The 25,980-nt window shown below is 45.1% G+C and overlaps 1 protein-coding gene, 1 long non-coding RNA gene and 1 pseudogene across 4 annotated transcripts in view; 2 read left to right on the forward strand and 1 right to left on the reverse strand.

Moving 5' to 3' along the window:
- The window catches only part of LOC144826187 (RNA demethylase ALKBH5 pseudogene), a 42,617-nt pseudogene extending 22,447 nt beyond the window's left edge, over positions 1 to 20,170 (forward strand).
- TM6SF1 (transmembrane 6 superfamily member 1) overlaps positions 1 to 25,980 on the reverse strand; it is a 622,619-nt gene that overhangs the window by 224,432 nt on the left and 372,207 nt on the right. The gene's annotated exons all lie outside the window — the stretch shown is intronic.
- Positions 1 to 25,980, forward strand: part of LOC144826417 (uncharacterized) — a 905,759-nt gene that overhangs the window by 47,726 nt on the left and 832,053 nt on the right. For both annotated transcript variants that reach the window (XR_013609817.1, XR_013609818.1), the window contains exon 3: positions 20,695 to 20,798. This is a non-coding gene — a long non-coding RNA (uncharacterized LOC144826417). The remainder of the gene's footprint in view (positions 1 to 20,694; positions 20,799 to 25,980) is intronic.

A 25,980-nucleotide genomic window follows, 5' to 3' on the forward strand; every position in this document is an offset into this window, starting at 1 on the left:
TTACGTTGCCACATTTCTCAGTGTGCACGTTATTCCATTGTAAAGTCCCCGTTTCTAGGCCTCAAGAGGGCCCGGACACCAGATTCAGCTCCTGTCTCCTGAAGCCCTCGCTGAGGAGCGATACAGCCCCCACCTGTATCCCTGACCCTTCACTTACTTCCTGCCTCACAGTGCCCGGTTCAGCCTGGCTCTGCCTCTGAGTCTGCCAAGAGTATGTTATGATTCTAGTTATCAGTTCAGCCCTCCTTCTCTGCATTCCTAAAGCTACTGAACCGCATCAATAGTTACCGTCATTGTCTAGCCTTTACGTCTCCATGTAAGAGAAATACTGTATTTAATGGTCATTTAATATTCTTCATCACGCACTACATGTAGAATAATGCATGCTCCAGTCTTAGAGTCTGTTAGCCTTTACCCCGATAACTTTTGGATTCTATCCACATGTTCTCTAAACATCAGATACTAGATACTGTTTAGGTACATGTCGCCCTGACTCTCCAGACTTCAGTCTCTGCTCCTAGCACAGAGTTCGTAGCCCCCAGCTTCTCCTAGTAATACGTCATTGCCAGTTTGCGCGCACCATTAGGTTAGAGGTCCCGGCTCCTTAGGTAGCCCCCTCCATGTTTCCGCCCCATTCATGACATATTCTGTTACGTTTGCATCACATGTCTATGTATACGCCCTGTTACACCTACTTTCACCCTTATCTTTCGCGACTGCTACGCGTCACACCCTTTGCTCCACCCACCGCTCCGCCTATCATATGTACTGTAATGCAATTGTTTTCATATATATATGCCTGTGTATTGTTATTAAATGTTACGCCAGTCCTTTCTCCAGAGCGCGCTCATCCCAGATCCAGCCCCGGCAGCTGCCGGGCCACGCTAGTCCAATCCGGCCCCCCTGCCGGGCCCTGCCATCCTATTCCTATGCAGGTTGTCCTGTTCCTGTCCTTTATGCTGTAATAAACCTGCAAACTCCTACTACCTCGAATCTTGACTCTTATTTATTGAGCTATCTGTTATTGCTATGCCTAGACAAAAATAGATCCGGTATTATTTATTTATATACCACATAATGGCGCCCGAACAGGGACTTGCCCTTTCCCCACGCGCCGGTGAAGCCACGCCGGCCCCCTGACCCTCTGCAGCCGTGACGGAACCATACCGTGCACCGGCAGATATTTCTGCTTCAAGTATCCCTCAGGCCCACGGAGGAGACGGAGGTGGCGGTCCAGCATCCAGACGAGGCGGTGGAGGAACGCGGCGAGTCCCGACCAGAGCCCAAGCCGAGAGTCCAAGGTCCGAGGTATCCGGAGGCCCACCCGTAACAGAAGTCCGAAGTTCGTCCGTCCGGCGTCGAAGCAGTCCAGTCCAGTCCGAGGCCTTCCGTTCTTGCTGCCCGGTGAGTACCGTTGCTGGGGTAGTATCTAGACAGGGTCAATCTAAATTGTCTCTGGTCCGATGGGTCTGGGTACGCAGATCTGAAACGAAGTGTTCACCTAGGTGGATACGGGTCTTGATGCGTCCCTTTATGGGACCGGTATGTTCCGTGCTGTTTCAGCAGCGCATCCAGTAATTCTAGCCTGTTCCGTTCTCGAGAAATTCATGTGTTTCTGTTCTCAGTGTTCCAGGTAGTATTCTGTCCGAACTGTTGCTTCATAATGTTATTCAATGTATGTTCAATGTCGTGGTATGCCTGAATTGTTTTCTCAATTGTTATTGTTCCTCGTGTATTGTATTGTGTTCAGATTCAAGTTTGCAATGTCCCTCTTTTCGAGATTACGTCAGTTAAAAACTAGAAAGGGTCTGCTAGAAGAAGCAGTTCCTGTCCCGCCTAGGGACAGTCCAGGTCATTTTATGTATCAGAAACATGGCATAAGCGCCATATTGTATCTAGATTTATGGGTAGAGTATACCAAACAGTTAGAGGAAAAGTATAGATGGCCCGTATCAGGTACGTGGGATGCCGAGTGCATCATGAGAGTAGAAGAGGCATTATGGAAAAAGAAAGCCAGACAGTCACAGAAAGATGCCATTGAGTTATGGCGCAAAGAATCTCATAAAAGAACCGAAAAAGAAATCAGAAAGTCTGAATTAAGTAGAGAATCCTTAGAGCGAGCACAAGAAAAATAATTAATCGAGATAGGTGAACGAGTTAAAGCCGAACAGTCAGACAGACAGAGGCATGCTCTTATTAAGGGTATGTATCCTCTTCTTGCCGAGGGCTTGCCAAAAGCGACCCCGGAGGCATTCAGTAATTTTCCGCCACCCTTAGTTCCGACCAAGCTACGTCACAAACCGACCGCAGCTGATATTTTCATTTCGTCCTATTTGGACGACACAGTCCCAGAATATGCAAATCCCGCTCCGCCAGTCCCTGTAAATCAGGCACTTCCCGCTCCTCCAGACACCGGAGTACCTGTTACGGTACCCCCGGTCCAGCCCGCCATACAAGTCCAGCCTGCATTTCCATTTCCCACTCTGCCAGGACGAAGAGCATCAGTAGACGACTCTAGTTTAGGGGCCGCAGGGGGAGGTCCTCCAGGAACCCCGCCGCCACACAAGCGTTTAACGTTAGCCGAATTACATGCACAAGCGTCACAGCGTACGCCCAGGTATCAGTCTGTTGCAGAAATAAGAAAAGCCCTTAACGAATGTGGCTATGATCCAGTCCCAGGCGAGGATAATATGGTTTTATATTCATTACGCGTAAGAAAGGTGACCGAGTATCTAGTCACCCTACCAGATATGAAAGGAGATCTAGACAGAATATATCGTTTCATCCGTACAGGGGATGATCCAGAAAGTATTAGTGACGTCATGTGCCAAAGAAAAGTTGAAGTCCAGCTCATGCTATTAAAGTTTCTGATTAATTGTTTAATACGAGAACAAGATTATCCGACCAAAAATCAAGCCGAAATGAAAGTCCTGACAAAGTGGAGTGATAATATAGCCGAGGGTAAACACAAGACTATCAGCAGTATAGAGACTATGTATAAGAAAATTCGTAAGGAAATAATAAGGATACACGAACAACGCAAAGAAGCACGAGTAAGCGAAAAAGAAAATGACTCTGCGGAAGAGGTAGAGGACGAGAATCCCGCCAGAATAGCGTATGTAGGAAAATCTAGATTTCCAGATCGCCATTTACGCCTAGAACACAAGTCAACTTTACATCATCCAGCACCAGAACAAGGTTCTCTAGAACAAGTATTTCAAGCTACCGATCACATTCTGAAATCACGAATCGGTTACAGTGAATTAAGTACTATGCATGAACAAGAACTAGCCCGATCAGCAGTCCGATGGATTACTGATTCTACCACTTTTCCAGACGAAATAGTGGTACAAATGTTTCTGAAATTGCCCCCAGCCGAACAGCGACTGGTGGGTATGTATATGATCCAGCACCTCATTACATTGTATGAGGGTCAACATTCTGATCCAGGTCCGTTACACGATGTCCTGAACGAGTTACTCCAGTATAGATGGAAAGGTTTAGGTACCGATTTGATTAGTGTCATTCTAGAACAGCGCCACAAATATAGTATGTTCTTGAACCCGCATTTTGTTCATGTTTCACTCCCAGAAAGTAAACCGTTTTACATAGACAGACAGAATCCGTTACGAGAAGTGCATCCAGTTAAGACAGACGGTGGTGAAATGCACCGAGTGTTTGTTTACACCCCGATTACAAAGATGGAACTCTTAGAGATGAAAAAGTTAATTCCCTGTCATGATAAAGATCCAGCAGGGTTCCACCGAGAATTAAAAGACATGCTCCGTATGGGAGAATACACATATCCAGATATCATTAAAATGTTAAAAGTCTTGTTGCCCGCAGGGGTATATGAGAAACTCAAGGAAAAAGAATGGGAGGTGGGAGAGAAAAAGATCGATTGGGCAGTTCTAGAAGCTGAAGACAAGATACGAGTACCAGGTACCGGTCTAGGAGAGAAATGTAAAGAATTACCAGAATTATTAATACAAGTTTTGCCTAGATTATTGACAACTAGAAAAGAAGACTGGGATGCAATCTCAGCCTGTAAACAGAAACAAGACGAAGACACTAGTGATTTTTATTCTAGATTTGAGAAATGTTTTATTATAAACAGTGGCCTCAAGACAAGTAGCGAGTCATACCCTCATCTTTTTGTAACTAAACTAGTCGAGAATTCAAGTCCACAAGTTAAGAATCGAGTTTTGAAAGTCGAAAGTACCTGGCAAGCTAATACCCCGTCCCAAATGTTACAGATGCTTCAATATCACCAGAATAGAATCAGAGAAGAGCAAGAACACGAGAGAAAGCGTATGAAAGACACGAAAATGAAAGTACTAGTTGCACAATCTGTTCCTCAAGACAGTCAGAAGAGGGGTCCGAATCAAGCCAGTCACCCTGCAGCTCCCGTTAAAGGGAACTGCAATTATTGTAAACAGCCAGGTCATTTTATAAACGAGTGTGCAGTTCTGAAACACAACATAGCTACCGGTAAGACTAAAGAAAGACCACGTCCGCCTAGACAAGAGCAAGTTTCACAGACTTCTCAGCCACAGAATGCACCACAGACAGTTACTGTACCGCAGCCCATCGCTGCAACACAACATGTTACACAACAGATGTACCAGTATGCGCAGTCAGAGTATCCAGAGTATCAACCGTATTCATGAAACAGCCTAGAGAGGGAGGTAGGCTTGCCTCTCATCGAGATACCTGTAGATCAAGAAGGTCCCTATGTTCACAGTCAAGTATTAGGGAAAGACCGAAAGTTTCTGATTGATACAGGGGCAAGTAGGACCACCATCAGTCACGCCGAAGTTCCAGGGGCTCCGCTCTCAGGCTCTAGAAATGTTTCCCTTGGATTTTCAGGAAAACCTATTGTAAATGAAATATCAAAGCCAGTTACTCTCGAAGTAGGTCCATTGTCCCGCACTACTGATCTGTTACTTACGAAGTCATGTCCAGAAAATCTATTAGCCATTAAAACACTGAAAGAGTTAGGTGCAGTTATATGCTGTTCCCCAGAGGGAATACGATTGTTCCTACGTGACTTCAAGGGTCACTATGTATTACGAGATTTTGATCCGAGATTGTCTAATGTCCCGCAGCATCTATGGGCGCGAGGTCCAACTGATGTTGGCTTTATGCAAATCACACCCCATCGTGTGACTCTTAAACCAGGTGTAGTGTTACCACGAATCAGACAGTACAGATTGCCACCTGAGGCTGTAGCAGCCTTATCCAAAATTATTGACGAGCTCAAGGCTCAAGGAGTAGTTGTAGAAACTGACTCCAATGTATGTAATTCTCCGATCATTCCTGTCATGAAACGTACTGATCCAAATGCACCTCCAGTATATCGATTAGTGATTGATCTCAGAGAGCTTAATAAATGTATTATTCCCCAGTACCCAGTTGTCCCAGATATCTCTTCCCTATTGACAGCCATTGATTCCGAAGCCTCATTTTTTACGGTCATAGACCTCAAGAACGCGTTCTTCAGTGTCCCCATTCATCCAGACAGCCAGTTTCTTTTCGGATTTTGTTTAAATGGAAGGAGCTATATGTTCACACGAGCTCCTCAAGGTTTCACAGAAAGTCCTAGTATTTACAGTCAAGCACTCAAGAGACAACTAGACAACATTCACATGCCAACTGACACTGCCCTGCTCCAGTATGTCGATGATCTACTGATCACAGCCCGTTCTGAACGTGCTTGCGAGCGAGCATCACTTACAGTCTTGTATTTCCTAGCCGAGATGGGGCACAAGGTGTCCCCTTCTAAGCTTCAATTCTGTGTCCAGCAAGTGGTCTACTTAGGACACTTACTGTCCAAGAGGGGTAGGCAGTTGACACCAGATCGTATTCAGTTAATAGCGAGTCTTCCTCAGCCCAAGACCCAGAAGGAGGTACGTGCTTTTATCGGCCTTACTTCTTATTGCAGACAATGGATTCCTCAGTATGCATTTCTAGCCAAACCACTGATACAGTTAACGACACAGGAGGCAGCCGTATCGACTGTTCTCCCTTGGACATCTGAACATACACTTAGTTTTAATGAATTAAAGAAAGCCCTATGCCAAGCTCCAGTTCTAGCTACACCAAACTACAGTAAGCCTTTTACACTTTTCGTCACAGAACGTGAAGGTACAGCATTATCTGTTCTCACACAAGATCAAGCAGGACAATACAAGCCCTGTGCTTATTTTTCGAGCACATTAGATCCTGTAGCCCAGGCTCTGCCTGCGTGTCTCAAGTCAGTTGCAGCCACAGCACTAGCTATCAGACAAAGTGATTCCATAGTCTTAGGACACTCCCTGACAGTACAAGTTCCACACTCCGTGGAAGTTCTTTTAAACCGAACACAAACTCAGCACTTGACAATTGCACGTTTAACAGGTTATGAATTGACACTGTTTCAGCCACACATAGAAATCAGACGCTGCAACGTTCTGAATCCTGCTACACTGTTACCATCAGTTAATCTAAATCCTACCACACACGACTGTGTGGAAGTAGTTAATATTATGACAAAGCCAAGACAAGATCTGACAGATATTCCATTACCAAATCCCGACCTGACACTTTATGTGGATGGTTCATGCATGAGAACAAGTACAGGAGAACTAGTAGCCGCGTATGCAGTGACTACTGACACTGAAGTTATAGAAACACACCGTATTGACACCCTGTCTGCTCAAGCAGCGGAGCTAGTTGCTCTGACTCAAGCCTGCATACACGCCAAGAACCTGAAAGTTAATGTTTACACCGATTCACGTTACGCATTTGGAGTTGTACACGACTTCGGAGTGCTCTGGCAGGAGAGAGGTTTCATGACTTCTCATGGAACCAAGATTCAGCATGGTCTCCTTATTCAAGCTCTGTTAGATGCAATACACTTACCCACATCCATTGCTATCATGAAATGCAAAGCACATACGAAAGTTACTGACACTATTTCCCAAGGTAATGATCTAGCAGATCGCACAGCCAAGCTTACAGCACAGACTCCAGACATTCCAGTTAAGCTAACACAGACACTCACTCCAGATCCGACTACATGTATGACAGTTAAAAACCCTACTCAAGATGTCATAGATATCCAGTTACATGCTACTCCCGATGAAATCAAGAAATGGTCCGAACAAGGAGGGGTCCAGACAGATCAGGGATGGGTAACGAAGGGAAGAGCCACATGGTTTCTCCCCGACTCTATGGTTCAAGTCATTATTAATACCGCACATAGTCCAGCACATCTAGGAGAGAAAGCAATGTTAGACAGTATCCAGAACATTTGGTTCAACAAGCATTTACGAGCTGCAGCCAAGCAGAAAGTCCGTACCTGTATGATATGTTGCCAGTTCAATCCAGGTAAAAGTGTCCCGGTGGAACAAGGTGGATTCCAGCCTCCTGACCACCCTTTTGAAGTCCTCCAGATGGATTACATTCAGATGGAGCGATGTCGAGGTTTCAAGTATGTCCTTGTAGTTGTATGCGCTTTGTCCAGGTGGACAGAAGCATATCCAGTCCCAGATTACACAGCCGCGACCACTGCTAAGCAGTTGGTTCGTGAGTTCTTCCCCCGCTACGGACTCCCTAGAGTCGTATATTCTGACAACGGCCAGCCATTCTCATCCGAGCTCATGAAACATATTTCCCTGTTGTTAGGGTACCAGTGGAAGTTCCATTGTGTACGCCATCCTGAAGCAGCCGGTCTCGTAGAGAGACATAATCAGACCCTGAAAATTCGCATCGCCAAAGTATGTAAAGAGAAAGGTGTAGACTGGCTAGTAGCTCTGCCAGTCGCTCTGTTTTATATGCGCATGGTCGCACATTCCAGATCAGGTCTGTCCCCGTATGAGGTCGTTTTCGGCCGCCCCCCTAACATGTGGGGTACACCTAGACCCCGAAGTATTACCGATGTTTCAAGTAATATGCTGACAGATTACCTAGCTTCCTTGATGTCTGCCCTCAACTCTTGTCGTTCACAGGTTGCCGCTGCATTTCCAGACAATACCGAGGTGGCACCGCATGAAATCGTTCCCGGATCCATGGTCCTAGTGCGAAATTTCGATTGTTCAAGTCCGCTGGAGCCTCGCTGGAAGGAGCCCCGACAGGTCCTCCTGGCCACCCGTACAGCCGGGAAGTTGGAAGGACGCAAAGGCTGGGTGCATCTTTCGCACATCAAGAAGTTTTATGGATTGAAACCAGTTTCAAAGAACATTTCCGAGGATTTAAAGGACTGCCAAAGTACTATTCCTAAGGACTGTCCCGCAAAAGACAATGATACCGCACCCTCCCTGTTAGAGACAACTCCGCAACAGGAGTATAAGAAAAAGTTAAGGTCTAGTAAAATAAGTCAGCCAGTTTGATTGTCTAAGTCCTCCCCTAGGTGAAACGGTTAGACCGGTTTCTGACATGTATAAAATAGACCCCCATAGTGAGAGAGTTAGTCAAAACTCAATCCGATGTATCGTTTTTCTAAGTTTCATATTATTTCTCAGCATTATGATCTCCTGCACCAGTTATGCATTTTACTTGTATTTTCCAGTTTCTCATGTAAATAAGTCTTCTAATGTTACAGTAGAGCACACGTTTAGTGATCTGCCTCCTCATGAACTCTCTTACCGCCTCGCTATGCGTAACAATTCTTTTATCCGCATGTTACATTATTCACACCAGACCAGCAATGCCACTAATTGTTGGGTGTGTGGTCGACTCCCCCCTTTCCAGACACCGAAGGGAGTTCTGCCACTCTTTCCTTATCCATTTTCACATAATGGTTCGTGTGGAGCATGGTCCACGTTAACGTCATCCTCAACAGATATGTCTTTTCTTAACAGTACATGTTTCCCAGACAAGCAAGGTCTTCCCCACAGAACCGGATTAGGTCTAGAAAACGAAGTTTACAATTTAGGAAATTATTCTTCGAATTTTATGGTCCTGAATGTTCAGTCTGATACTACTCCAGACTTACCTGCTATTTCAGTACTACCAGTCAAAGGTGAATTATGTGTCCGAAATAATGGTTCCGTACATGTAGGACATAGTGATTTTACTACTATTGTCAAGTATAGTGACAGTGGGAAATCTATTTTCAAAGCTTCACGTCATTCTTATTTTATTTGTGGTCAAACCGCATATGTTCGTCTGCCCCTCGATTGGGAGGGAACCTGTTACATTGCCTTCCTACTGCCACCTGTTTTCCTAGCCCCATCTGATTATCACAGAAATACACATCTAGTACACATTAGACATAGAAGGGAGATCGAGTCCCCGATTGTCGATTATACTGAAACTGCTCTAGAACAGTATACAGATTTCAATAGAGGTTTCTTCTTTTTTATAGGCCCTATCCAGAATAGCAAGCTAATCCGTAGGTTAACCAGAACCCTTGAAGCAGTAGTTAATGAGACTGCCTCTGCCCTAGGTAATTTGACTGAAGAGCAATCTGCTATGAGATTTGTCGTTTTGCAGAATCGTCTCGTCCTTGACGTCATACTGGCCGATAGGGGCGGGGCCTGTAGAGTCATCGGATCTAGTTGCTGCATTTTCATTCCTAATAACGCGCCGTCTGTTTATTCAGCTATAACCAGACTCCATAAAATTGCCCATCTGTTACACCAAGATCCAGGCACCTGGACATGGTCCGGTTGGTTCTGGAATATAATTTCCGCCTGGGGATGGAAAGTATTGTCATTTCTAGGTATTGCAGTAGCGATCATATTCAGCTGCTGCCTCTGTATACAATGTGGCCCTGCGATTTGCGGCATTTGTGCTACCTCTTGTATTCCTAGTCCCAAGCCCCGTTCTAGATCCCGTTCCAAGACAATTCGAGACGAGCAAATGATACTGCATGAAATGATAGATGGTATCATGAATATTGATGTTTCCTGATGGAAACGTAGTGACAAGGAGGGAATGTGGAAAAGTAAATTCTGCCATGTTCTGTGTCCCTACGCGTCCTCCATCATATGTTATGTGTGCATGATTAATATGCATATGTATTCCCCATGTTCGATTAAAGACGCAATTATAGTTGTGTCCATCTCTAGTATGTCAGTTTCCAGTTCTCGTGAATACTACGAATATCAGGCCTATGTAAAGTTACGTTGCCACATTTCTCAGTGTGCACGTTATTCCATTGTAAAGTCCCCGTTTCTAGGCCTCAAGAGGGCCCGGACACCAGATTCAGCTCCTGTCTCCTGAAGCCCTCGCTGAGGAGCGATACAGCCCCCACCTGTATCCCTGACCCTTCACTTACTTCCTGCCTCACAGTGCCCGGTTCAGCCTGGCTCTGCCTCTGAGTCTGCCAAGAGTATGTTATGATTCTAGTTATCAGTTCAGCCCTCCTTCTCTGCATTCCTAAAGCTACTGAACCGCATCAATAGTTACCGTCATTGTCTAGCCTTTACGTCTCCATCTAAGAGAAATACTGTATTTAATGGTCATTTAATATTCTTCATCACGCACTACATGTAGAATAATGCATGCTCCAGTCTTAGAGTCTGTTAGCCTTTACCCCGATAACTTTTGGATTCTATCCACATGTTCTCTAAACATCAGATACTAGATACTGTTTAGGTACATGTCGCCCTGACTCTCCAGACTTCAGTCTCTGCTCCTAGCACAGAGTTCGTAGCCCCCAGCTTCTCCTAGTAATACGTCATTGCCAGTTTGCGCGCACCATTAGGTTAGAGGTCCCGGCTCCTTAGGTAGCCCCCTCCATGTTTCCGCCCCATTCATGACATATTCTGTTACGTTTGCATCACATGTCTATGTATACGCCCTGTTACACCTACTTTCACCCTTATCTTTCGCGACTGCTACGCGTCACACCCTTTGCTCCACCCACCGCTCCGCCTATCATATGTACTGTAATGCAATTGTTTTCATATATATATATGCCTGTGTATTGTTATTAAATGTTACGCCAGTCCTTTCTCCAGAGCGCGCTCATCCCAGATCCAGCCCCGGCAGCTGCCGGGCCACGCTAGTCCAATCCGGCCCCCCTGCCGGGCCCTGCCATCCTATTCCTATGCAGGTTGTCCTGTTCCTGTCCTTTATGCTGTAATAAACCTGCAAACTCCTACTACCTCGAATCTTGACTCTTATTTATTGAGCTATCTGTTATTGCTATGCCTAGACAAAAATAGATCCGGTATTATTTATTTATATACCACAGTCTGACGGCTCCTGGCTGCTGTCACTCCTATAAGGAGGTGGCAGGGGCAGCGGTCTGACCCCCGCAAGTGGGTGCACAACCAGAGCCATTTACATCTAGCACCTTCACAGGGGCTCACTCTGTACTATTAAAGAGCTCCGGGTGCTGCAGTGCCGTTTAACTTTATTTGATGATGCTGTGTCCCAAAAGTATATGGGCAGATTATGTTAGTAAACATATATTCTCTGACGTTGTTACAGAGACACCTCCTGTCTCTTATCGCGTGCTCTTTTCTACCCCTTTGACGTCCCTGGGAACCTGCTGCACGCAACGTCCTCAAAGAAAGAATAGACTATCGCTCGGCTCCAAGAGGGTAGCTAGCATTGGAGCAGCAGGTGCAGTGGCACCGGAGCACAATGAACCCTGGCAATGCTTTAGTTTACTTCCCCAACAGCAGTCAAAGGGAGGATTTTCCTTGCTTACCCCAGGACCCCTGGGCAGACATCCCTGCTACCCTAATTTTCGCCCCTCCCTCTGTACACTTTATGTATAGCTCTGACAACCTCAATCTAGTGTACCCAGAGTTTAAAGTAAAGGCATGGAGTGACTGGGTTAGTGGTGAGGGAGTTGCATTCTAGGGACTGGTGACAACCATGGGCCGTATTTTTTTATTCGAGCCTGAGCCAGCGCACAAGCACTGCTCTGGCGAGCTGTTGAAGGCAGAGTACGGAGGAGAAAGCCCCACCCATATTTTTCATTGGCTTGTGTCTTTGTCATTCATAAATGCTGGTGTTTGATTCCTTAATAGGCTTGTAAGTCCCTCCTTAGTCTGGCCATATCATCATTTGTATCCTACCATGGCTACTGGCCCTTTTACTTGGTTGTTACACGGTATGTTTACTTTTTTCTTTATTGAGCTTCTCCTACATTAGGCACGACGACCGCCGTGCTTTGTTTACATTCAGCGCGCCATGCCCGCTTTCACTTTTGGAGCAGCCGGGACAATAACGGCCGCAATGCCATAGGTCTCGCATTTTTTTCAATCATAATCTCTCGCCTTCCATCATCTAAGTCGATTACACGCCACGGCACAAGCAACGTTTCTTCTGTCACATATTTTTATAGAGTAAGCCAAAGTATCCAAACATTCGGAGTCTAGGCTTGTCTGTTTTTGCAACTTCCTTGAAAAAAAATGTTACACGGTAACAGTCATAAAGGCTTTGGGGGTGTGCCCTTTAATGAAGAAATAGATTTGTCATCCTTAAAACGACAGTTAATGACCTGTAAATTAAAATCACGTTTGTATGGCATCCAGGTATGCTGCCTCAACATCACAGGGGTCCTCATAATCGCCACGTGTCACTCTGACCAGACCTTGATCACATCCCCCATCGGCCAATATGGTAGCCCCAGCTCCCTCTTTGGCTTGTTTTTACTCCCCCCCCCCACATCCTTCTTCTACCTCTATCCTCGTAGACTATGTATCGATTCAAAACTGTATCTTCCAAATGTTGAGACCTAGGCAACTAATGAGGAGATTGGCCCTGGTTTCCCCCTTGACCGTCACCTACCCAGCTGGACATTGGACACAGTTCTTCCTCGTCTCCCTGCTGTGGCTCCCTCTTCCGCTCCTTTCCTGACAAATTCTCTCAACCTTGTTGTTTGGTTACTGTACCTTACTACGCTCTTGTAATTGATGTAATTTGTAACGCAATGTTCCTCTGTTATAGCGCTCTGATATCTCCGGGCCTAGCTAGCACTATATAATCCTTTTGATGTACCTTTTAATGCAACAATCCTCTGGATAAGTGCTCTGATACCTCCGGGTCTAGACAGCGCTATATAACCTTCACAATTCAATAAACTAAAACTGGTTTCCCTGAACGCTGAGACCTGAGCCCTGAGCAACATGGCTGATGACCGGTGGGGCTGCTAGACAGCTAATGAGGAGATTGGCCCTGGTTTCCCCCTTGACCGTCACCTACCCAGCCGGACATTGGGCACAGTTCCTCGTCTCCCCGCTATTATTCCTTCCCCCCTCCCCTCCTACGAATTCTTGAAACTTTGTTTTTGTGTACTGTACCCTACTATGATCTTGTTTCAGATGTAACTTTATCGCAACGTTCCTAATATAAAGAGTCTGATACCTTCTTGGGTCAAGTTCGCGCTACATAAAACTTTATAAAGAAATAAATATACAATCGTCGTTTGATGGAAGGTCTAATGAACCAATGGTTAGAGTAAGCGCTCCTTTCTTCGCGACAGCTCGATGTCGCGGCCAATGGGACTGTGAAGAAGAGAGGCTGGGGCTTGCTGTTAGAAAGTTAGGTTGAGGTGGAGACCGGGATTTGCGGACAGCGCTACAGCCATGCACCCTACAATAACTATTTTTTCATTGTTTTGTTAGATAGGGGACTCTGTACCTCACTCTGCCCCCGAAGCCCCTGCTCTTAATGTCAGGCAAAGGTGGCCCTCATAATGGACTCTTCAGCTCGATCTTGATATTGCCCTTGCGCCGATTGGCATTACTAAACAATTATCGTGGGCGGCTCCACCTGCTGCAGCCGCCTTTGGGTGATGCAAGCCCCGCAGCATTGCCGCCAGTGGATACACGGACCTTCGGGAGAAGTTGTAGTACATGATGCCTTACCATAAAGGCCGGGAGCTGGGCTCCAAGAGGTAGCTGTCAGACGGTGAGTACAGCGACCATGAGGAGCCGCCACTGCCACCTCTCCACGACTGGGACGAGGAGGCATGCTAGGAGAAGCACGGGATTCTAGCACGCCTCCTCGTCTTCAGCCGCATTTACGGGGTGGTGCGTGCCACCGAGAAGGGTCTGTACAAGGAGCACACCATGGACCAGGCTCCGCTGCTCAACAATTACTTTTTTGGGGAGGGCTACACTTATGGGGCGTAGCTGTAAAAGCGCTGGCCACGCCGGAGCAGCTACACTCCAAGGGCGACGTGGATGAGATCACCGCCTGGGAGCACCAGCTGGTCATCCGTAAACTAGAACAGCACTGGGTCATCCCAGAGGGCTACATTAACAGCGCCGTTATAAAAAATTACCAGCCCAGAAGGTTGCATCGTCTTGCACATGGACCCCATCAACATCTTCAAACGGCCCATCGTTTCCGTGTCCTTCTTTAGTGACTCGTCGCTGTGCTTCGGCTACAAGTTTCAGTTCAAGCTGATCCTGGTGTCTGACCCGGTGGTGTTTTTGCCTATGCGTAGGGGTATCGTCACCATCCTCAGGTAAGTAAAGTTGGGGTTACTGTCATGCTGTGGGAGTGAAGATGCCTCCTCCTTGTATGGCGAAAGTGATGGGTAATGTAATTTTAAGTGCCAAAAGCCTAAAATGTTTGTGAACATCACTACACAGCAATGCATGTAATGTAATCTTTCGTTAATATCGAGTCCTCTTAAATTCGGGACCTGTAGCACTTCTTAAGCAAGGCACAAAATGTAATTATCAGTCTTCTTGGCAGATGGATAGATAGGAGGATCACAGTCCTTGAGGTAAGTTGGTATAAAGGCCCAATCCCTCTGGTTACATATGCTCACTATCCACAGGGGAGGAAGCATAATTCACCACTTTTTTTGAGAAGAGGGTGGGGCGGGACTCACCCTCTGAGGGTCGGATCACCATGCGTTTAATTGCCTCAAGTAAAGTGGCTGAGGGTTACCTGGCTTACTAATCTTGGAATGGCATGGTCATAGTTATTGGAAGGTGGGAAAGTATGACCAAGTACATGGCGAATGTACTGTGGGGTTCACATCCACTATAGAGTCACTCCCAGTTGCTTGGTTGTCATTTCCTGGTAATAAGAATATCACTACTATTTATATATAACATAGCATGTCATTGTTCAATCACAGCTGACTATCTAGAGTTGTTTGCAGTGACAAGGTGGTTTTGTTTTGGTCGTACTTGCAATGACATTACACAATGCCACACTATACACTCAAATCACGGAGAGGGCAGGAAATAGCCCCCCCCCGCTCTTTCTTCCTGAGGTGCGACAGTGTAATCACAAAGTGAAAGGTGTTGGAGCACTTTGCTAGTGTTTATAGCTTGGATCATATGTAACTATCACTTCACACTTTGTGTCTGTGTAATTTAGAACACTTACACATCTTCTTCACTACACTATTTATCACTACTTTGAAAACGTGGAAAGGAGTTGGCCTAACGGCTAGGGCGCTCGACCTCGGACCTGGGGATCTGGGTTCGAGTCTCGGTAACGACGCCAAAAAACCTCCTGTGATTCTGGGCAAATCACTTAATCTCCCCGTGCCTAAAATGAATGCGTGTCCTCAAGTAACGTAACTGGTGCTATGTAAAGCGCTCGGATACCTGATTCGGTTCGGGTCTAGTTTGCGCTATATAAAACTCTGCAAAAAAAAAAAAAAACGTCGCATGCTGGTCTCTTCCTCTGATATTTACAATATAACAAGCAGTCAAGAAGGCCCTTTATTGCAATCCAATATGTCTCGCATTTGCGAGAGTTTAAGCTATTAGTATTGTAAATGAAATGCATTTTATTTATGTTTTAAAACAAATAAAAGGCATTGTCATTTACAATGCCAATCGCTCAAACTCGTGTGAATGCGAGACCTATTGCATTGCAAATGCTTGTTCTCTGTAGTGCACACTCAGCTTCATGCTGCTTATCCTGTTACCAAATTTACGTGCCTGCTATGCACCATTGTTTTGTATCACTCGCCCAATTTTCTCACCAGCGCATGCATAATTTGTTGCTATGGTGAAATAGTGTCCCAAAGTATTATAGCAGAATTTGAAGCTTTGGAAGATTACATTACTTCTCTTCCTAATTGGAGGCAAACCCCTTAGCTGTTTAATTAATACATTTTGAAAAGTGTGCTGGGAAAAGCACTGTTCAGTTTGAATATTTCCAAATCTGCCTAATACATGACTTAATTACATGCCAAAAGTGCCCTCAAATTGTTGCAGCAGATTTCATTATTGTATATTTTCACTGTCCTTTGAATCTTCAGCGGCTTTCAGGATTCCAGACAATGGAATGACATTTAAGGCACTTTGAGTGACACACCATGGTATCCACAGGTGCGGCTCTGTGTTTATTGTTACTACATTTTACTAATATGCTCTTTTAGGTGGCTTTGCTGGTCTGACAGCGGTATACCATAGTTCCATCCGTTCTGCAAGTTACAGCAGGTGGACACGTCCTTTTTGTCTTGAAAATACCATGGCAGTTTTTTGAAAGATCCAAACTATTTAATTACTTTAGCTTTCTTATCTGAATATCTGTAAACAAGACTGATAGTCAATTACCTCCAATTACTTACTGTGTTGTTGAGTCCCTTTTAGCCTTTTTAGGCCTAAAGACCGTTTTAGCTGTTTTGCTAGCCTCCCGTAATCAAAAAAGTAATTAATAAAAGAAATACATACACACACAGGTTCATCTGTTGCGGCGATGAGGGCGGTCTCTGTGCTGTGGTTCTTTCTGAAGCCTGATTGGGAAGGGTCGAGGATGTTGTTCTCGTCGATGAAGGAGGCTAGTTGGCTGTTGACCGCTTTTTTGATGAATTTCGCCAAGTGGGGGAGTAGGGAGATCGGTCTGAAGTTTTTGATTACCTCATCATCCCTCCCTCACTTCCATTCATTACATACTTGAGGCATTCACCAGACACCTTTACCACATCGATCACCGATGAAAAGCCCCCTCCCCCATCCTCCTGTTTTTTTCACTGTCTTACCTGATTATAAGACGCGTGTACCATGTGCCAGCCATGTGCGGGGCTGCAGTCGTTTTTCTGTTTCTTATCGGATTTTGGATTTGGAATGCTGGTCACACACAGCAGGGCTGACACAATCTGCATGGTGGCCATGCAGTGCTGTGCCTGGGAGTCGCAGATGGATGGATGGACACCTCTCTCAGTTTCCAGACCCAAACGAAGAAGGTGGCGGGCACCTGTTTCAGTTTGTTGCGCGGACTTCAACCTATTTTGGGTTTCTTTGATGCCCCGACCAGACAGACCATCATTCAGACCTTGATTACATATAGGCTTGATTACGCGAACTCTCTGCATCTGGGGGCTAATAAGGCTTAATTACACAGGCTACAGAGAGCACAGAAAGCCGCAGCAAGAGCTCTCCTGGGTCTGCGCAGAATCTGTCGCCTTCATTGGCTGCCTGTGGCTCAACGGATTGAGTTCAAGGCTCTCTGCATAGCCTTTAAAAATCTTGAAGTTCGCTTCCCCTAACATTTTGACTGATCTGCTCTCTTTCTATGTCACCTCCCGTCAGCTTGGCTCCATGAGCCAACATTTGCTGGTGGTTCCTTGGGTTAGGAGGACCCGGGTCGGAGGCCGTTGCTTCCGGTACTGAGTGGCTATTCTTTGGAACTCACTGCCCCTCCATATCCGAGGCCTTAGCAATTTTCTCAAATTCAGGAAAGCTATTAAAACTTTTCTCTTTCCACCTGTGTAGATTGCTCTGGTTCCCCCTATCGTTGTGGTTGCCTATTTGCTGTTAGCACCGGGACGCCTCTTGGCTGGGGCAGCTGTCGCGCTCAACAAATCTCGTAAATAGAAATAAAAATAGAAGACAGTGAAAAAACAGGAGGATGGAAGGGGAGGGGGATTTTAATCGGTGATCAAGAATCACGTGGCAAGGGTGTCTGGTGAGGCAGGATTGCCTCAGGTATGTAATGAAGGGAAGAAAGGGAGGGGCAATGAGGTAATCCTATTTGTCTGTTACTTCCATTAAAAGTAAAACGGTTTTCGATACCTATTCTAAGTATATCTGCCTGCTAGAAAACACCTGTCTTTTAAAATTATATACAATAGTCCATTTTTTATTGAACATTTTTACTGAAATATTATGGTTGACATGTTGTCCTTTTACCTTATTTTTTGTGGCATATGTTTTTTTTGTTTTTTTTAAACCTACCCAACACAGCAGTTTGGAAAGTACAGCCCTTTAGGCTTTGACAATGCTTGTTTATTTTCATCTTCCGCTTGAAGGCTGACTGGCTGATTGCATTTATACTGCGTATACTACTGTTACAGGTCTCTTGGTACCGAATATCACATAGTAGTTGGGTGCAGGATGAAATAAATGAAAAAAACTCTGGAAATTGCGATCTTACTTGTTCATGCGGTGCACATGGTATAGTATACATTGTTTGTGGAATGCTACTTTTTGTTTCCAGTCCCGTCCAGGAAAATTATAACCACTTATGCTAAATCGGTAGAATGTTAACTAAATGCTCATCAAGAGCTCGCCCAAAGCTTATTTATATTAATAAAAAGACCCACTATCAAAAGTCCCAATATGTGGGAAGTACACTTGCTGCACTTAGTACACAGAGAGGTGTTGGAGGGGGAGCAGCCATTTAAGTCACCTTTCAAACAAAACATAATCTGATTCCCATCTACCAAGAAATAATAGAAAAGCAACTTGCTTAAATATTTGAACTAAACAGTCTTTCCCAGAGCCAACAAAGAAATTTGGAAATCGCTGTATATCCAAGGCTCAATCTTTCATAAACACCTCTCCTGACTGGTACCGAAAATAATGTGGTCACTCGTTTTTCTTTTCAAATGAGAAATGGCAAGTAGATAAGGATACTCAGACCCAATGTTTCAAATTTTTATGTTTTTGTATTGTAAAAAACACATAAATGTAATGCGGCAGACCTCCAAGTGAATCAATAGTACATTACAACACACATAGATTTAGGCGTCCATGAATAATTAGTAAAATGCTATTTTGTATATGCACTACTACTACAGCCCACCTCAACTTAGGGCATACTGGGGTGATGATAGTGACACTCATTATTAACACCCTAGTATCGTTTTACAAATCTTCAACTTTTATGCCCAGAGTTGAGGTGGAATTGATGACTAAGTCCTCAGATCAATTTTCCTTGGCTCACTTCATTTTAATGCACGGTCTCCACCAACTATGCCGCATTCCAAACTCCCCAAACTGCAGTCTGTCCCCACCATGTCTCCACCATGCAGCCTTTGATTTCCTTCCATATCACTCCAGAGACGAAAACTTTGTAGTGCCTTGGTACTCCTTCAGCACACACATAATCATGGATTTCCTCTGGGTGAGATTGGCCCTTACTTTCTTCAGTGACCACTGTCAGCTCCTCCGGTCTCCTTGTGGGGCTGGGGATATCGGTGAAACAAAGTCACTCTTCCCCTTGAGGACCTGATTTTGCTTTCTTGGAACCCACTATTGCAGAAGCGTTAGAACCACTGGTGAATTGCAACTAACACCAGGACGAATGAGAGTGGCAGGCCAATGGTGACTGCTTTTTCCAACCCCTATCCAAGCGAGCAATGTCCTTACCACTTCTCCATGCCACTGTTGCATCTGCTATGGGAAGCCTATCCCAAAAATCATGTTTGTTCTTCTGGTGTTATCAGTCATTGCCTGGGTTCTCGGTACTGTCCTCTGCAATATGGCTATCATTCAAACGTGTAGCCCTGGGACTACAGGATGCATTTGATGTGCACTGCCAGGTTGTAAGTCAAGGTGAGGGTGAGCTGGGTGTCAAATCAGTAATTTGGCAGGATGTTGAAAGATGAAAATCTCTTTAGGGAGACACTGCACTCTCACTCCGCACTCATGGTAACAGAACACAAACCCAAGAATGAAGTTGAGTTAGAGCTCCTTAAGAACACAGCCAATCGTGCAGCCAAGCACTCCACTCTTTCAGTACATTTCTTCTAATGCAGATGCTTTATGAAATACCACACCACGGCATGAGTACTAAAAACAGCTTTATCTCTGTTATTTCCTCATGAGTTGATATAAGATATGTCAGCAGTCGAAAAGCCAGTACTGAAGTTAACTATGCATCAGATACCAGGTTAATCTTACATGTTATTGAAGGCATGGTATATTACCATATGATTCATAAATGTCTTCTGTTTAGGGCCTTGCATTCTGCAATGCTGACTCCTGGTGAGATTGTATTTGTTAAAGTCTCTGCTGAATAGCCCTAGTACAGTGGGTCACCATTAAAGTACATTTCTTGCAATGTTTGCAAATTACTGCAATCTTACAATGGATTAATTGTCTCTGCAATCACCACGTTTTATGCAAGTGTTATCACATAAATATACAAACACATCTCACATTTGCTGCCTTTTCGCACACAGTCTCAACAAGTATGTTTTACCACAGAAGAACAAGCATTAATAATGCATCGGTTTCACCTTTGTGATGAATAAATAGATACTGTTATCAATCATCGCTCAGGAGAAGGAGAGAGCGCCATGACAAAAAGATAGGAAAGATAAGGATAGGATATGGCACAGCGGCCAGGACTGTTGACTCAAAAGCAGGGGATCCAGGTTTGAATCTCGATGGAGCAACATCTTGCGATTCTATGCAAATATCTTAATCTCTAGGGTGATAAATTGTTTTATAAGTATACTACAAGAGTAAAAAGCAAAAAGAGACAAAACTTTATGAAAAAATAGTTCCATCAAAGCGGATGTTAACAGTATTTTGGCTACAGGAAACTGAAAAGCAGGAAAATATGCTACAGCCAATAGAAATGGAGGAAAAGTAAGTAGCACACACAGGAACAAATGAGAAGCCAGGAAAGAGAGGCAGCTTGATGTAAGTACCTTTTAAGTTTACATTAAAAACAATAGATTTCTCAAGCACAGCGCAAGTGCTGTGCAAGCGAAACCTAAAAAAGAGTATGCTTGTTGGAAAATGGCCCTTCTTAAAGGGTCACCCCAAACCTTTTGCCTTCTTCCTCCAATTTTCTGTCCTCGTTTTCGTTGGCTTTAGGACTGAGAACTTTACCACTGGTGACCAGTGCTAACGTGCATGTGCTCTGCTTTCTCCTCTAAGCATGGTATAATTGGTTTAAACTTGTTTGGCATATTTTATTTACTTGTAAGTCCCTTGTAAAGTGGTATACCATATACCCATGGCCTGTAAATTAAATGCTACAAGTGGGCCTGCAGCACTGATTGTGCCACCCACAGAAGTAGCCTTTCAAACCTGTTTGAGGCCTGTCACTGCTGGGCTTGTGTGTGCAGTTTATTGCCACTTTCACTTGGCATTCAAAACTACTTGCCAAGCCTAAAAATCTCCCTTTATCACATATAAGTCATTCCTATGGTAGGCCCTAGTTCGCCCTAAATGCAGGGTGCTGTGTACATGAAAGGTCGAATAGGCCCTCAGAGATGGAACACGGGGTCTGACCAACCGGACCTCGGGGGATCAAAATGATCAGATCAGTGCCCTCACACACCCGGTAGGATGCTTCATCATTGGGCACTGCACATCGAGCCAGCGCTGTAATGCCTGATGGGCCCCTCAAACGGGATTCTTTAGCGGAGATCTTCTGATCGCAAAGCTGTATGAAGAGTGCAAGTGAGGGGTGATATATGGTAGTGATAAGGTGATTTAAAAGCCCAAGAGAATCAAGAAAACTTTAATGAAGTAGTGATCCCTTGACACACTATAAACAGAGAAGCTATACCCTGATAGCTATGATGCGTGTTGAGTAAGGTCGACATGTTTCATGCCTAGAATGCCAGAAGAGACCAGACTGATATATACCCTATAAAATAAGAACGTGCAGGCCCAAAAAAGTGAATGTAGAGTACCTACATAAAGCAGTTCTGCCGACCGGTTGGTAAGGAATGAGGAGGTTGTTGTGCCTTATAAAGGAGGTAAAGTTTCATGTTCAATGTGGGTCCGGTGTGGCTAAGTGATAATTAATGAAACCCAATGCTCTGCTTCATCCGAGGTACTTTCTCAGTGGGCAATGGGTGAGTCCTGTAGCCGGCCTGCGCTCCATCGCGGTGGGCCTGTACTCAGGATTTGCACAAGTAACCTTTTGACTGCTAGTGACTTTTAAGCACTGTTTTAACATTTAATCTGATTGGATTTTTGTTGTTTTGGCCGTGTGTTACTCAGATACATATTATCTATTTTCCTAAACCTGTATGGAGTATTCTTGTGGTGTATTCATAGTATTACTGTGTGTGTGTGGGTGTTGTACAAATACTTTACACATTGACTCTTTAGATAAGCCTAAATGCTCAGTGCAAAGCGAGGAGAGGGTATGCATAGGTTATTTTTTAGCGTAGATCTGGCTTACCCGGACTTGAGTGGAGGCTCCTGCCTAGCCTGAGTGCATACCTCAGCCAACCTGGAATCGGATTTCTAACAGCACTCCTGTATTAAATTTTAGGAGAATACTTCTTGATCTAAGAACAGAATAAATCCCCCAAGCTTTTTCTTCTAGCTGCTAAGCTTCCAAAAAAGTTTATCAGTCTACAGGGCCTCCTACTATGTATATATCGCCCCTCTAATACCATGTAACACAAACATGAAATAACTACAAATCTCTGGTTGAAATGTTATCATTTGTGTGTCAAATTGATTACGGATTCCTAAAACTGTATTTCTGTGGAAATGGTTTGAACATTTAGGGCCTGATTACGAGTACAAACGTCTACAGGTCCACCGTACTTACCCGTGGTTGCGGTCTGACCACCGCTGCCACTAAAGGCCCGCCCGCAGTATACTAAGTGTGGCGGTCGGACCACCATCTCTGTCGGGATCCAGGATCCTGCAGCGGTGGCACAGCGGTCAGGAGCAGCAATATGCTGCGGCATTGCAGAGCATATTAGAGTTACCTGTCCACCACCCATTTCATGTTGGTGAGCTCACCATGAAAAGGGGGGTGGAGACGCAACTAAGAGGTCCTTAACTGGGACCCAGCAGCTGAGATAAGAGTTAAATGCATAAACTTGTCGCCAGGAAACAATACAAAATGAAATGAAACTATGACAATGGAAATAAGGTTAAGAATTCATCCACCGAACTGGGTGATTTAGTTTGGATCAAATATGCTAGAAAGTGTTTGTAAATTCAATGTTCCTATTAATGTGATAAAGAAAAGAGGTACAGCTCTTCTTTTGGAAAACAGTTAGATCACAAAAAGCAAGGAGAGCAGCAAGGGCGTTTGTGGGGGTGGTTCGAAGAGCAAGCCGGGAGGGCTAGTGCTTCGCAGTGGTCCCCCATAAACTGTTGATACTGCAGTGCGAAGAGACGGGCTGGCGGTGGCTTGCGCTGGATTTCAGTGGGAGCAGAGAGGTCTCAGTAAAAACTGGCCCATTCGTGGTCACGAAGGGCCCGAAAGTTTTAAATAGAAGCCTGTGAGCAACACAAAGGGTCCAGGACCTGAGACACACCACTTGGGAGTCAGGAACTCGCTGCAGCTGGGTCCAATAGCTGGTTGGGGTATCTTTTATGACCCTGAGACTCAGATCAGGAAGCCAGCAGACTAGCCCTTGGAGTCACTCTGGGGTCCTATGTTCAAAATGAAGTGGCAGGTCTAGTTCTAGTTTCCCTAGGCAAGAGGGTAGGGTAGCAGGCAGAAGGTCACATTTCCTTTAGAGCAGCAGTCCAGCAGAGTGGCAGTCCCTTCTGCATCACAGCAGTCCTTCTTCCTGGTGGAGTATCCACATGTCCAAAAGTGTACTGAAAAGTTGGTGTCTCAGGTCCACCCAGTTGTGCCTTTGAATTGGGGGAGGGGCTTCTAGAGGTTTCCTTTACAAGTCCCCAGGCATCCTGCCTTCCCTGCACTGGCTCCAGACTAATTACAGGGGGTATGCAGCCCTTTGTGTGGAGGCATTACACAGTCTATTAAAGTGTAATCGGGCTGTGCCCAGCTCTTTCCTCCCATCCTGCCAGTGATGGCCCAGCCAAGCACGCCCAAACTCCATCTTGTGTGTCGCAATCTTGGAGGAATAAGCAAAGCTCAACTCTCAGCTACACCCAGTCATTTGACTAGAGACAGACTACAGGCACTAAATGGTAAAGGTAGGAAAATGCCAACTTTCTAAAAGTAGTATTTTTTAAATTGTAATTTAAGTTCCAACTTCACCATAAGTTAGTGTTTTAAATTCTAATTGCATAGACACCAAACAGGAACCGGTTATCTCATCGTATTTGGAAATGATACTTATAAAATATAATGAGGTACTGCAATGTTATTCTATGGGAGAGATAGGCCTTGCAGTAGTGAAAAACGAATCTAAGTGTTTTTTTTTACTACCAGGACACGTAATACTTAAAAGTCCAAGCTTGGTGACAAGGATGGCTTTCATGGGGCATATCTGTTTTGGTCCTCCACTCCTAGTGTAAGCAGTGTGTCCCGCCCCACTGGAGGCATGTGTTTCCACAAGCCACTCCCCCCAGTGCTCCTCTACAATCCTGTGTACCTTTAGAGTTATCTCATATGCTGAAACCACTTGCCTGTGTCATACCCCACTACACAGTTGAGCACCAGATCTCTGGGTAGGCAGACCTTCTTCCATCCTTCAGACAGTGTAGGTATGCTGCCACCAATGCTGTTGAAATCTGCCTGCAGTGCTTTCAGTTCCAGCTCCTTAAGGCTCCTTTCATGAGACAAACGTTCCAAAGCTAGCTTCGCCTCCAAGGCCAATTTCTTCTCTTTCAACCTCAGCTGGGCAATCTCCAGTCTGAACTCTTTCTCTTCCCTCCTTTTTGCCAGCTCCTCTGGGGACAAACTGCGGGAAGATACACTGCTCTGAGCAAGGGGCTCCAAATCAGGGGGTCAAGTTTGGCTGCTGCATCCCAGGATTTAAATATTGAAATCCAAATGTTCTCCTTGCCTGCCCATCTCATCCTCTCCTTCAGTTGCTATAGCAAGTGACTGGTGGACGTCTACCCAGGCCCTCAGCGCCTTTTGCAGTTCCACCTTCCTGGTGGTGCTCTTGGCTGGAAGTCCCCTCTCTTTACAGAACTCCTTGAACTGTGCCGCACTGCAACACTCCATGTTTGCCAACTCAAACTCCATACTCGAAGGTACAACTGACTGAAAACATTTTGAAAAATCAATATGGCCAACGAGGGAGAAATTAAATTCGAATTGGTCTTAATATGGGATGGTAGTGTACAACACATCACTGTATGGCACTGCACCAACACAAGTCAAATCCTCAACACTGAACATGTATAGAAATTGGGTTGTTGGTTAACTTCGGTGTGAGCCCTGGTCAAGAAGCAAACACAATCCTTGTCAGGGTAAGGCAAAAGAAAAACTGGGCAGTCAGGCTTAGCTTAGGGGCAATGTGTAAAGTATTTATGCAACACTTCAAACAGAATAAACAGTGAAAGCACCATGCCAAAAGATCCCACACAAGGATAGGAAAATAGAGCTTAACTTAATCAATAATAGCATGACCAAAACTACAAAAATCCAATCAGTATAACCGGAGTTATTAATTTTTAGAGAATAAACTGTAAAATAGTGCCTTAAAGTAGAAAGTGCCAACTGTGCCTATCTAGTAGCGCTGGACCAGGTAAAAGTCAAAGGTTCAGGCCGACCACAGGTCAGATACAGTCCCAAATAAGCCCCACTGAAGGTTTACCTTCTCAAGTTTTGTGCTAAGAGTCCTGCTTTCTAATGCTTTGCGTTGGCAGTTCCCATGAGCGGTCGATGCTGCGTTGCGAAGGGATGGGCTGGCGGCAGCTCACGCTGGATTTCCATGCAAGTAAAATGGTCTTGTTGTGAACGGCCCCTTCGCGGTTGCGAAGAGCCCAAAATTTTGAATTAAGTGCCTATGAGCCGCGTCAAGGACCTGATGGGCACCAGTTGGGGGTCAGGAACTCCCTGCAGCTGGGTCCAGGAACTCGGTGGTGAGCCATTGATTTCCCTGAGGTCAGATCAGAAGGGCAGTAGACTAGCCTTTGGACCCACTCATAGGTTCAAGATGAAGTTGCAGGTCCAGGAGTTCCTCTTCCCCAG

Source organism: Lissotriton helveticus, chromosome 3_2 (genome assembly GCF_964261635.1).
Source record: "Lissotriton helveticus chromosome 3_2, aLisHel1.1, whole genome shotgun sequence".
Classification (NCBI taxonomy): Eukaryota; Metazoa; Chordata; class Amphibia; order Caudata; family Salamandridae; genus Lissotriton; species Lissotriton helveticus.